The sequence below is a fragment of the Calonectris borealis genome, chromosome 5, assembly GCF_964195595.1.
Source record: "Calonectris borealis chromosome 5, bCalBor7.hap1.2, whole genome shotgun sequence".
NCBI lineage: Eukaryota > Metazoa > Chordata > Aves > Procellariiformes > Procellariidae > Calonectris > Calonectris borealis.
This window is the reverse complement of record NC_134316.1, coordinates 46,725,865-46,737,968: the sequence shown is the minus strand read 5'-3', so window position 1 is coordinate 46,737,968 and position 12,104 is coordinate 46,725,865. Positions and strand designations below refer to the sequence as shown.

The 12,104-nt window shown below is 55.1% G+C and overlaps 1 long non-coding RNA gene across 1 annotated transcript; it reads left to right on the top strand.

The window, feature by feature from the left end:
* Positions 1-9,058: 9,058 nt before the first annotated feature.
* On the top strand, positions 9,059-11,887 carry LOC142083298 (uncharacterized). Its single transcript, XR_012674010.1, has 3 exons — positions 9,059-10,982; positions 11,088-11,327; positions 11,681-11,887. It is a non-coding gene; the product is annotated as an uncharacterized LOC142083298 (long non-coding RNA).
* The last annotated feature ends 217 nt before the right edge of the window (positions 11,888-12,104 follow it).

The window sequence follows — 12,104 nt, the reverse complement described above, 5'->3', positions numbered from 1 at the left end:
TCGGGTGAGGAAATCGCGGCTCTGCTTAGGCTCGAGAAAACGTACGTAGGTACCTGTGCCCGTCACCTGCGCGTCTCTAGGAAAGTGAGTTCTAGCGAAACTAAAGCTGCCGATGAGCCAAAAAAAAGGCACGGTTGTCTCAAACGTGCAGAAGCTCTAGTGGCCTGTCTCAACAACTGCACCAAAGGTGGTGCAAAAGACTTTCTCCTCCACTCGGTTGTTCTCTTCGCAGCAAAGGAAGCTTCGTGCTAAACGTTGTTTGTTTTTTTTTTTTTCCTTTCCTCTCAGCAGAACGTCAACTGCCGTGAAAGTACGAGACAGATGGAAAGGATCCGTAGTGGTCTGCAAGTACAAGGTAGGCCTGTGATATGTGTCTGCGTTTTTCCTAAGGTGCTCGTAGCACGGACTTTACAGTTAACACGAAGAACGTGGCAACTCTCCTTCTATGTGATTTTTTTAACGTGAAATATTTTAACGCAAATACTAAAAATAAAGGAGGTCTGTTCTGGAGCGTGGTACGCCTATGCAAAGCTTGCTTCCCTCCGTCTGTTTTCTCTTCCTGCAAGCACGGTCTTCTGTTTCTGTGCGCTTGCTAGGAAAGGGTGCTGTGAAAATAACGTTGGACTAGGAGAGGAAAGGAACCGTTTGTAAGAGTTGGGACGTTCGGGAGAAACAGGCTTTGTTTTCACGATAAAAGCTTTATGCTTTGTCAGTCAGTCAGTGTTTAAAATGCCTTACAGGAGCACTCGAACAGCTTACTGCGATGCTAGCACCTGTGCTAAAAGCAATCAAGGTCAAAGAAGCGGCGTGGACAACACGGGACAAATCGGCGTCGCTTCGGTGCGTTTTCCAGGCTTTCCCGAGAAGCGGTAGCAGCCTCGTAACTAGCGACAGAGAGTCCTGACGTGGTTTTGGTGAGTTACTGCTTCTATCGCGTCCTTTTTCCTTAACCTGCAGCGCGTAATTTTGACTTTGGTTGGAAAGAGATTTTCCAGAATGGAAATGTTTCTCGTTCAAAGGAGTCGCCTTTTACGAACTTCCCATCAGAATGGATCTTCGGAGATGACGTGCTCGGCAGTAGAAGTCATCCGCAAGGAGACTTTTCACTCTCTCTGGGAAAAAAAAAAAAGGGGGGTAAGCCGATTTCCTTGCACAGACCCAAGCGCAGCACGTCTTCCGATAGTCGACGTACGGCTGATCTTTGGTTCTCGGGTGTAACGGTCGAGAGATCGTAAAGACGCGTTCCTCCGCACGCTCGGGTACGGCCGACAGCGTTAGCAAACCTGCCAGTCCTTTTTGGTAGCCTGATGTATTGCAGCACCGGGGATTTGATATTCCCCACCGCCTGCCCTCCCCTCCCTCCCCCCTCAAAAAAAAGTAAAACCGTACGGGAGATCTCTTATCTCACTGATTTTTCTATCGTAAATGAGATTTTAAAAAGAAAGTTAAAATTGTCTGATTTCCAAACTGACTTGCGTTGTTTAAACTGCAACTGCCAAATAGCCGTAGCGTATAATTTATTAGGCGTGCTTAAGCAGTTGGGTAGTTGCTCTAAACGTTTCAAAAGAGAGGCAACTGAACGTTACGGGTTTTTTTCCCGATCTTTTGGCAGAGTGCTCTGAAGTCCTTTATTTCTGTCTCGCTTTCGACGGCGCCTTTCCCCGGCCGTTCGGTAGCATCGGTCTCGGCGCCGCTCCTAGTCACGTAACGCACGCAAAACCCCTGGTCAAACGATAGCTGTGTAGTTTGGAGGTAGATAATTTAACGGCATGAATTCACAGCTACGCAATTTCAATTAACGCAAAAGGAAAATCAAATTTTTTTATGGTATAAGCCTTCTCGTTGTACGTATGCTAAAAAGGTGCGCGTATGTTTACGTAAAATGAATTGCTGAGATTCGTTCTTTCTTTTTCATTTTACTCTTCAAAGTTTTACGCTTCACTTTCAGCTTTATCGGCCAAGCGAGCGAGATGCGCAGCAGCAGCAGCAGCAGCAGCAGCAGCGCCAGGGCTGGAGCTGTGGCGGCGGATCCGTGAGCGTAGATGCCGATTACGGCGCGCCCTTGTCCCGCAGCCTCACGGGGTTATCTCCCGGCAGCGGTGCTGTAAGGAAGGGACGAGGCGTTTTCCGACACCAGCGAGAGCCTTTACTCCTCTGCGAAGGACGCGTTCAGAATCGCGTCAGTTAGTCCTCACGCGGATTTTAAGCGTTCGGATCGCTCGAGCTTTTAAAGGCCGCGTTGTATTTCGAGCTGAGCCGTTTGCCCGGCACCCTCCTTTAGCTCGACTGCTGCCCTCTCCCTTGCCCTGACCGAATTCCTCTGCTGCCTTCGGTGCTGTTTTTTTTAACGTGCTGAAATATCCGTTGGGATTTTTGTTTTTCAGATGCCTCGCTGTGAGCGTCCCGTGGTGCTCAGGAGAGACCCCCGGCCCGGGTTTGCCTGCCGGTCGTTGGGCGTGCTGAGGGTAAGGGGCCGGCTGCCAGCCTGCGGGACGGGGCCTGGGGGGGGCTGCAAGCGTTTGGGGGGGCCGCCCCTCCTTTATCTTTCTAGCAGAGCCCCCCTTTTTGGCGGGGGCGCGTGCGTACGTACGTCAATGGCATTATTAACGTAACGAGCCGCCGGTTGGGGCCGTTTCCCTCCTGTTGTGCCTTTTTGGGGGCTGAATAAAAAGGGGGGGTTGGGGGCCTGGAGGGGTGATGATGTCATTTGGGGCACCGCAACATCACCGGCGGGCTGATGATGCCGTGGAGGAGCAGGTGAGTGGGGAATGGGGGGTCATGGGGGGGGTCCCCCCCAAAAAGGGGGTCACAGCCCAAAAGTGCCTGATAATTCCTTGGGGGGGTTCAAAAATTTTTAAAAACTGTAAATCTATCTGTGAGGCCTCGAAATAGAGAAAAATCTCTCCTCGTTCTATATATTGGAAAATAATATTCCTTTATACGTATAAAAGGATTGCAACATAAGAACCTATATCTGCCCTATTATATAAAGGATTTTAGAGTAGAAAAAAATTCGAAAGACGTATATAGGGTTTTAAAATACAAAAATAACTCACGTCTATATAAATTAAAAAAGAAAGCACTTCCAAATGCAAAAAGGATGATATATTTTATGTATGAAGGAATTGAAAATAGAAAAAAGTCTGAATAGATACCGCTGTCTACACTTACTACGTGTTACGCAGAGAGCCTAAATAGGCATTGTATGTAATCTAAGAGATGATCTGTAAGTGTAAATAGGTATCTAAGTCTAAAATCTAAGTCTATAAAGAGATGGGTGTAAATAGATGTAAGTGTAAATAGAGAAGTCTATAAAGACGTTTAAGTGTCAAAATAGGTAAGTCGACAGATGTATAGCCTGAGCAGGTATGATATAGAATAAGGGGGAAATGGGGGGGTATAAGTGAAACAAATATATTCACTAAATATATGTGTAGAGGTATGTGTAAATACGTTAAGCGTAAACGTCTATGATAGAGAAGGTTTTTAAAATGCAAAGAAACCCTGTTTACAGAAAGGATTTAAAAACTCTTCACCCCCCCACGCCCCCCCCGAAACCCCTCTCTATTGAAGATCCAAAAGCGCTTTCAAAAGCTGCCTCTTCCCTGTTCTCCTTTTCCGCCTTTTCCCATCCTGATTGGGGGCCAGTTCCCCCAACAGGGACTTTCCCCTGCAGGGCTGCGCACGCAGAGCGGGACCTGCCGCCGTGGCCTAAAAACACCACAAACCCCCTGATTCGGGGCCTGCAAGGGGTGGGGAAAGAGAAAACCCGCAATTTGGGGGGAAAAATACCCAACTTGGAGCTCCCGGGAAAGCCAAATCCACCAGGATTTGGGCAGCCGGAAAGCAAAACAACCCCCGTTTTCATGCACAAAACGAAAAAGCAAAAATCGCCAATTTTTGTTGTGAAAAAGCGTTGGAAAACCTCCAAGCGGAATATTTTGGAAAAGGAAAAAACCCCGGTTTTGATATTATGGAAAAACAAAACACCCCCCGATTTGGGGAAGCTTTGGGGTGAAACACCGGCCATTTGAGGGGCCCGGACCCCTGGGGTGCTGCCTGCCCCGCCAACCTGCCCGTTGCCCCCCGCCCAAACTCTGGCACCCCCCTCCCCCTCCCCCGCCCCCCACTCCCACCCCGCTCGCCCTCCTCCTGCGTTTTGGGTTTGTGCTGAGAACGGCGTGGGTGACGCGGGGCTGCGTGAGTTCCCGCTGCGCAGCGCTTGCGCGGCGCTGGGGGCTGTGCTGCTCCTCGCCCCGCCCTGCCGGCGAGCGGGCTGGGGGTGCGCGAGGGCCTGGGAGGGGGCACCGCTGGGAGAGCTGCCCCCGGCGGACCCAGGGGGTGTTCCAGGCCCTGTGACGTCAGGAAATAAAACTCGGGGGGCGGTTGGCGGGGGGGCCGCTGCTGGGCTGCGGCTGGCTGGGCATCGGGCGGTTGGCGGCGAGCCCTTGTTTTCGTTTGTACCGCTTGTCTGTCTGGGGTTTTTCTCTCTGTTGTTTGGGGTTTTTTCCCCCCCCCTTTCCCTCACAAGTGGAGTTTTTTCACTTTTGCCCTTCCAATTCTCTCCCCCCTCCCGCTGAGGGGGCAGCGAGGGAGCGGTTGTGTGGTGCTGAGTTGCCGGCTGGGATTCAACCCCGGCACAAGGTGAGTGGCAAGCCCTGCCTGGCTAAACGCTTTAGGCTCCCCGCGTTATTCCTGCCATCTGGCGAGGCCCTCCTTGTTCTTTCCTGCTGCTTTCAAGTGCCTTGTGCTCCAGCAGCAGGCTGGGAAGGAGGGTTGTGGCAGGAGCGGCGGCCCCCCGTGACTCCTTCTCGGGCTGTGAGCTTCGCCCCGCGTGTGGGCTGCCGAGGATCGTGGGCTCTGCAGGGGCCACAGGCAGCCCGCAGAGCTTGAGGCCGAGCCGTTCCTTTCCCCCTGTGAGCATCTGGGGAGGGGGAGTGGGGGGGCTGCGGACCCCCGAGGGGGCCGAGGAGTGGGGCTGTGCATCCCGGGGGGGCCGGGGAGCGGGGCTGGGGGGGGGCTGTGAGCCCTAGGGGGGCGGGGAGAGGGGCTGGAGGACTTCCGGACCATAGAGACGAGAGCAGCCCAGGCCAGAGAGTACAGCTGGAGGACTCCCGGACCATAGAGATGGCGGTCTTCCGGGCCAGAGAGTACACCTGGAGGACTTCCGGACCATAGAGACGGAGGCCCAGGCGCGTAGAATGTACCGGGGAGACTTCCGCACCATAGAGGAAAATGTCCGGCCTCGAGAGTACCCCTGGAGGACTTCTGGACCATCGAGACGGTCGTGGGGACCGGAGAGTGCACCTGGGGAACTTCCGGACCATAGAGAGCAAAGTCCGGCCTAGAGAGTACCCCGGAGGACTGCCGGACCATAGAGCGCAAAATCCGGCCTAGAGAGTACCCCGGAGGACTGCCGGACCATAGAGCGCAGAATCCGGCCTAGAGAGTACCGCTGGAGGACTGCCGGACCATAGAGCGCAAAGTCCGGCCTAGAGAGTACCCCTGGAGGACTGCTGGACCATAGAGAGCAAAGTCCGGCCTAGAGAGTACCCCTGGAGGACTCCCGGACCATAGAGCGCAAAGTCTGGCCTAGAGAGTACCCCGGAGGACTGCCGGACCATAGAGCGCAAAATCCGGCCTAGAGAGTACCGCTGGAGGACTGCCGGACCATAGAGCGCAAAGTCCGGCCTAGAGAGTACCCCTGGAGGACTGCCGGACCATAGAGAGCAAAGTCCGGCCTAGAGAGTACCCCTGGAGGACTCCCGGACCATAGAGAGCAAAATCCGGCCTAGAGAGTACCGCTGGAGGACTGCCGGACCATAGAGCGCAAAGTCCGGCCTAGAGACTACCCCTGGAGGACTGCCGGACCATAGAGCGCAGAATCCGGCCTAGAGAGTACCGCTGGAGGACTCCCGGACCATAGAGCGCAAAGTCCGGCCTAGAGAGTACCCCTGGAGGACTCCCGGACCATAGAGCGCAGAGTCCGGCCTAGAGAGTACCCCTGGAGGACTGCCGGACCATAGAGCGCAAAGTCCGGCCTAGAGAGTACCCCTGGAGGACTCCCGGACCATCGAGATCAAGGTCCCCCAAGGAGCTGGGAAGTGGGGCTGTGGGTCCTGGCGGGACGTGAGAGTGGGGCTCCCAGGGGGCTGGAAAATGGTGTGGTCGAGTGCTGTGAGCTCCGGGGGTCCTGGGGCTGGGAAGTGCTTGCAAACGCTGCGGACGGGGCTGCGAGCCGTGCGCATGCGCGGTCCCGGGGCGCGGTGCGCATGCGCGGTCCCGGGGCGCGGTGCGCATGCGCGGTCCCGGGGCGCGGTGCGCATGCGCGGTCCCGGGGCGCGGTGCGCATGCGCGGTCCCGGGGCGCGGTGCGCATGCGCGGTCCCGGGGCGCGGTGCGCATGCGCGGTCCCGGGGCGCGGTGCGCATGCGCGGTCCCGGGGCGCGGTGCGCATGCGCGGTCCCGGGGCGCGGTGCGCATGCGCGGTCCCGGGGCGCGGTGCGCATGCGCGGTCCCGGGGCGCGGTGCGCATGCGCGGTCCCGGGGCGCGGTGCGCATGCGCGGTCCCGGGGCGCGGTGCGCATGCGCGGTCCCGGGGCGCGGTGCGCATGCGCGGTCCCGGGGCGCGGTGCGCATGCGCGGTCCCGGGGCGGGGACTACAACTCCCGGCGTGCCTCGCGCGGGCGGTCCGGCGGAGCCGCGCGCTGATTGGCTGCGGACCGTATTTCAACGGGGCGCGCGGCGGGCTCTGCACCGAGGCGGCGGCGCAGCGTGAGTGTGAGGAGCCGCGGGCCCGGGGAGCCGAGGAGTGGGGCTGTGGCGGGGGGGGGGCGGTTCGGCAGGCTCCGGGGACGGGGGCTGGGGGGGCTCTAGGCGGGGGAGGGGCTGTGAGCATCTGGGGAGTGGGGAGTTGGGGGGGGGGGGGGGGCGGCTGCGTGCCCTAGGGGGGCCGCGCAGTGGGGCCGGGGAGGGGGCGCGGGCGGGCGGGCGGAAGGAAGGAAGGAAGGAAGGAAGGAAGGGGCGCTGTGTGCAAACAGACCCTCCCTGCGAGTCCCTGCTGTCGCCCCGTGGGGCTGGGGACCCCCCAGCCCTCCTTGCAGGCAGACTGGGGGCCTCGCGGGCCGAGTCGAGGGAGGAGCTGCTGGAGAGAGGGCTTAGAAACGGCCTTCTGCCCCCGAAACTCCTGCGGCATTTGAAGGGGAGGGACAGGTCCACCCCAGGGCCCCAAGGGGAAGACCTCGGAGCAGGGACTTGGGGTTGTTCCAGGAGCAAAAGCTGGTCCCAGCCAGCTCGCCTCTGCTCCCCCGGCACCGGGATCGGACCTTTCAGCCCCGTTTCTGCCCGAAGCATCACGCAAGCGCTTGCCCTCCCCGGGGGCACCTTTGGGACTTGAGAAGAGGCGCAGCAGCTGGGGTTTTGGGCTCAGAAATGGGCGCTAAGTGAGCTGGTTTGGGGGCCCAAAGCAGAAGCCGGTTTGGCCGTTTGTGCGGGGGGGTGGGAGGGCGTTGGGGGCTGCGGGGGAAAGCAGGGGGTGGGCAGGGTGCGTGGACCCTCCCCGGGGGTGGGGGTCTGGTCCTGCTGGACCCCGAAGTGCGGGAGGCCGGCACGCACCAGGCCCAACTCAACGTCTGCGGTGGTCTCTGGGGGGAAGAGGTGGTCTCTGCTTTTCAGACCCCGCACGCCCTCTTCGAGTCCAGCTCTTGCTTGTCGACTGCTTAGAATAGTTATTAACTAATTAGTCGTACAAACTCATTAATGCTTATACAATGTCCAACTATGATATTTAATCCTAACAGCCGAGTTTTGACGGCGATTGGTTTACGACCTTGTCAAAAGCCCAGGCTGTTGCAAATAGCTGGAGCTCGTAAGGAGAAGGAGCTGAAATCAACGGTGCGGAGCTGGAGCTTCGATTAGCCAGAACCGTAGCAAGCAGGAGCTGGAACGAGACGGGGTGTCCGCTGTCTGGGGCATGCCTTAGCCAGAGGCAAAATTACCGGCAGCTGTAACGAGCGGGAGCTGCGATTCGCTGCAGTGTCTGTTTGCCGGAGCATCCGTCGGCCAGACTGCACTCCCAGCACGGCTGAAGAGCAGCCAGGCGCAGGCAGGGCTGTCCCCGGCGAGGCGCTCCGAGCGGCAGGGAGGCGAGTTGTCCTTCTGCCAGCGGGGAGCCCGGCCTCTTCCCTCGGGGATTAAATCCACGCCACGCGTGGATCCGCTCTCTCTGCGTGGAGGGTCTCTCCCGGACCCGTTCCCGAGGGCTGAAGTGAGGTGGGGGTCCCCCGGCTCTCCCCGGGGGGCAGGCGGCAGCACGAGGCGGCGGTGTCTCCCCGGTACCCGGCAAAGGGGAGCGAAACCGGCCGGCTGGAGCTCCCGGGGTGCACGGCCCGGCCCCGCACGGCAGAATCCTTCCCTGGGTTTTCACCGTTGGCTGGGTGTGACAAACAGGTTCATTTTGTGCGTCCTCTTTTCCCAGCGTCGCCTTCTGCGTCACGTGAAGAAAATCCTGCGCGGTTGACGCCGCTTGCTGCTCAGGTAATGGCACGTGGGGGGCCGGGGGAGCGGGGAGAAACATTGGCGCGTTCAAGGACGCTGCAGGTGCTCCGCGTCAAACCCAGGGAAAAGGCAAATTTGCTGCCGGTGCAGAAAAGCTGACGAACAGTTGCCGTGAACAGAGCGTGCGTGCCTCGTTCCCGAATCGGTCCCTGGGTAGTTACGAGCGTTTTCCTTTCAGGGAAAAGAATGAGCTTTCATCTACGAAAAATTAAGAGCTGCCTGTGACCTTCTTTAGGGTCAAGTGTTTCTTTGTTCATACTGATTTTATGGGCAGGTTGGAAATAGCCTTTTATTTTTATAGGCGTAACTCAATTTGTAGTACTACGTGGTGTCAGGAGAGTGAATTTTGGAGCACCCAGGTACCACTAGAAACGTAATGAATGAGACACGACGGAAGCTGATATTTCAACTTGATTTTTACTTGATTTTTTTTTCCTGAGAGTGTTGACGGCACGTTGTCCTGTGGCTCAATCCACGCTCTGTTCAGTGGAGTCTTCCAACAAAAGTTGGTCCTTCCAAAAAAGGGCTAGTTGTTCATAGGCTCGAGGCATAGACTTGGAGAGCCGCTTAAGTACGTGATCAGAATTAAAGCCAAATGTCGCTTCACGTTGCTGCTGTTGGTCTTCGCTTTCGTGAATTTCCCCGCTGCTCCGTCACGGTTGGGAGCTCTGAATCATCCTTTTTTCCACTCCCTAACGCGTTTTTCTCCCCAAGGAGAGGCTACGTTTAAAAGCTACTTAGTTTCCTCACAAATGCATCGGTCGATAAAGCGGAGTTACGATTATTAAAACCACGCAAATGACACCAGTCTTACAGATCTGGACTATTTCTGAACACGTGTTCATCGCGTGCAGATGTCATCGGGATACGGATCATCTGCACTTCGTGCTCTGACGAGACGATCAGCTGAGACAGGGACGAGCTCCAAAAGAAAAAAAAGCTACAACGTCAAGGTTCTGTTTTGTTGTTGGTTTTTGTGGGGTTTTTTTGTGTTTGTGTGTTTTGGGGGTTTTTGGGGGGTTTTTTTGGTTGTTTTTTTTTTTTTTTGAGCGCGACGTTGACTGGTGGCAGCCTGCAGAGCTCTCTTGCTGCCTGGCCCCTCCTTTCCTTCTCTGTCACTCCTCTTTCGCGGCTGTAATTTTCACTCGGGTAGTTTTAGAAGAGCGATTTAGTTCCTCGCCTGTGTAAACGCGCTGGTAATAGCTGGAAGGTAAACGCTTGAACCGGTAGCGAATAACTTGGCTACGAGTAGAATTTCTGAAGGAAGAACAACGACGACAGGAAGCAAGTAGCGAGTTACCCCAGATTTGTGTGCGTCAAGCACGTCAAAGTCTTACTGCCGAGCGTTGTTTGGCAACGTGCTCCAAGTGGCTCGTTTGAAAGCAACTGCGGTTTTCAAAGACCTCGACTGTTTGGAGAAACGGCCTGGAAAAAAGGATTCCTCTTTCGCAGCGAGTTTGCGAGGACGGACGGGTTGCCGTGCTCTTTAACAAAAATACTCCCCTTGGGACGGATCGGGTGAGGAAATCGCGGCTCTGCTTAGGCTCGAGAAAACGTACGTAGGTACCTGTGCCCGTCACCTGCGCGTCTCTAGGAAAGTGAGTTCTAGCGAAACTAAAGCTGCCGATGAGCCAAAAAAAAGGCACGGTTGTCTCAAACGTGCAGAAGCTCTAGTGGCCTGTCTCAACAACTGCACCAAAGGTGGTGCAAAAGACTTTCTCCTCCACTCGGTTGTTCTCTTCGCAGCAAAGGAAGCTTCGTGCTAAACGTTGTTTGTTTTTTTTTTTTCCTTTCCTCTCAGCAGAACGTCAACTGCCGTGAAAGTACGAGACAGATGGAAAGGATCCGTAGTGGTCTGCAAGTACAAGGTAGGCCTGTGATATGTGTCTGCGTTTTTCCTAAGGTGCTCGTAGCACGGACTTTACAGTTAACACGAAGAACGTGGCAACTCTCCTTCTATGTGATTTTTTTAACGTGAAATATTTTAACGCAAATACTAAAAATAAAGGAGGTCTGTTCTGGAGCGTGGTACGCCTATGCAAAGCTTGCTTCCCTCCGTCTGTTTTCTCTTCCTGCAAGCACGGTCTTCTGTTTCTGTGCGCTTGCTAGGAAAGGGTGCTGTGAAAATAACGTTGGACTAGGAGAGGAAAGGAACCGTTTGTAAGAGTTGGGACGTTCGGGAGAAACAGGCTTTGTTTTCACGATAAAAGCTTTATGCTTTGTCAGTCAGTCAGTGTTTAAAATGCCTTACAGGAGCACTCGAACAGCTTACTGCGATGCTAGCACCTGTGCTAAAAGCAATCAAGGTCAAAGAAGCGGCGTGGACAACACGGGACAAATCGGCGTCGCTTCGGTGCGTTTTCCAGGCTTTCCCGAGAAGCGGTAGCAGCCTCGTAACTAGCGACAGAGAGTCCTGACGTGGTTTTGGTGAGTTACTGCTTCTATCGCGTCCTTTTTCCTTAACCTGCAGCGCGTAATTTTGACTTTGGCTGGAAAGAGATTTTCCAGAATGGAAATGTTTCTCGTTCAAAGGAGTCGCCTTTTACGAACTTCCCATCAGAATGGATCTTCGGAGATGACGTGCTCGGCAGTAGAAGTCATCCGCAAGGAGACTTTTCGCTCTCTCTGGGAAAAAAAAAAAAGGGGGGTAAGCCGATTTCCTTGCACAGACCCAAGCGCAGCACGTCTTCCGATAGTCGACGTACGGCTGATCTTTGGTTCTCGGGTGTAACGGTCGAGAGATCGTAAAGACGCGTTCCTCCGCACGCTCGGGTACGGCCGACAGCGTTAGCAAACCTGCCAGTCCTTTTTGGTAGCCTGATGTATTGCAGCACCGGGGATTTGATATTCCCCACCGCCTGCCCTCCCCTCCCTCCCCCCTCAAAAAAAAGTAAAACCGTACGGGAGATCTCTTATCTCACTGATTTTTCTATCGTAAATGAGATTTTAAAAAGAAAGTTAAAATTGTCTGATTTCCAAACTGACTTGCGTTGTTTAAACTGCAACTGCCAAATAGCTGTAGCGTATAATTTATTAGGTGTGCTTAAGCAGTTGGGTAGTTGCTCTAAACGTTTCAAAAGAGAGGCAACTGAACGTTACGGGTTTTTTTCCCGATCTTTTGGCAGAGTGCTCTGAAGTCCTTTATTTCTGTCTCGCTTTCGACGGCGCCTTTCCCCGGCCGTTCGGTAGCATCGGTCTCGGCGCCGCTCCTAGTCACGTAACGCACGCAAAACCCCTGGTCAAACGATAGCTGTGTAGTTTGGAGGTAGATAATTTAACGGCATGAATTCACAGCTACGCAATTTCAATTAACGCAAAAGGAAAATCAAATTTTTTTATGGTATAAGCCTTCTCGTTGTACGTATGCTAAAAAGGTGCGCGTATGTTTACGTAAAATGAATTGCTGAGATTCGTTCTTTCTTTTTCATTTTACTCTTCAAAGTTTTACGCTTCACTTTCAGCTTTATCGGCCAAGCGAGCGAGATGCGCAGCAGCAGCAGCAGCAGCAGCAGCAGCGCCAGGGCTGGAGCTGTGGCGGCGGATCCGTGA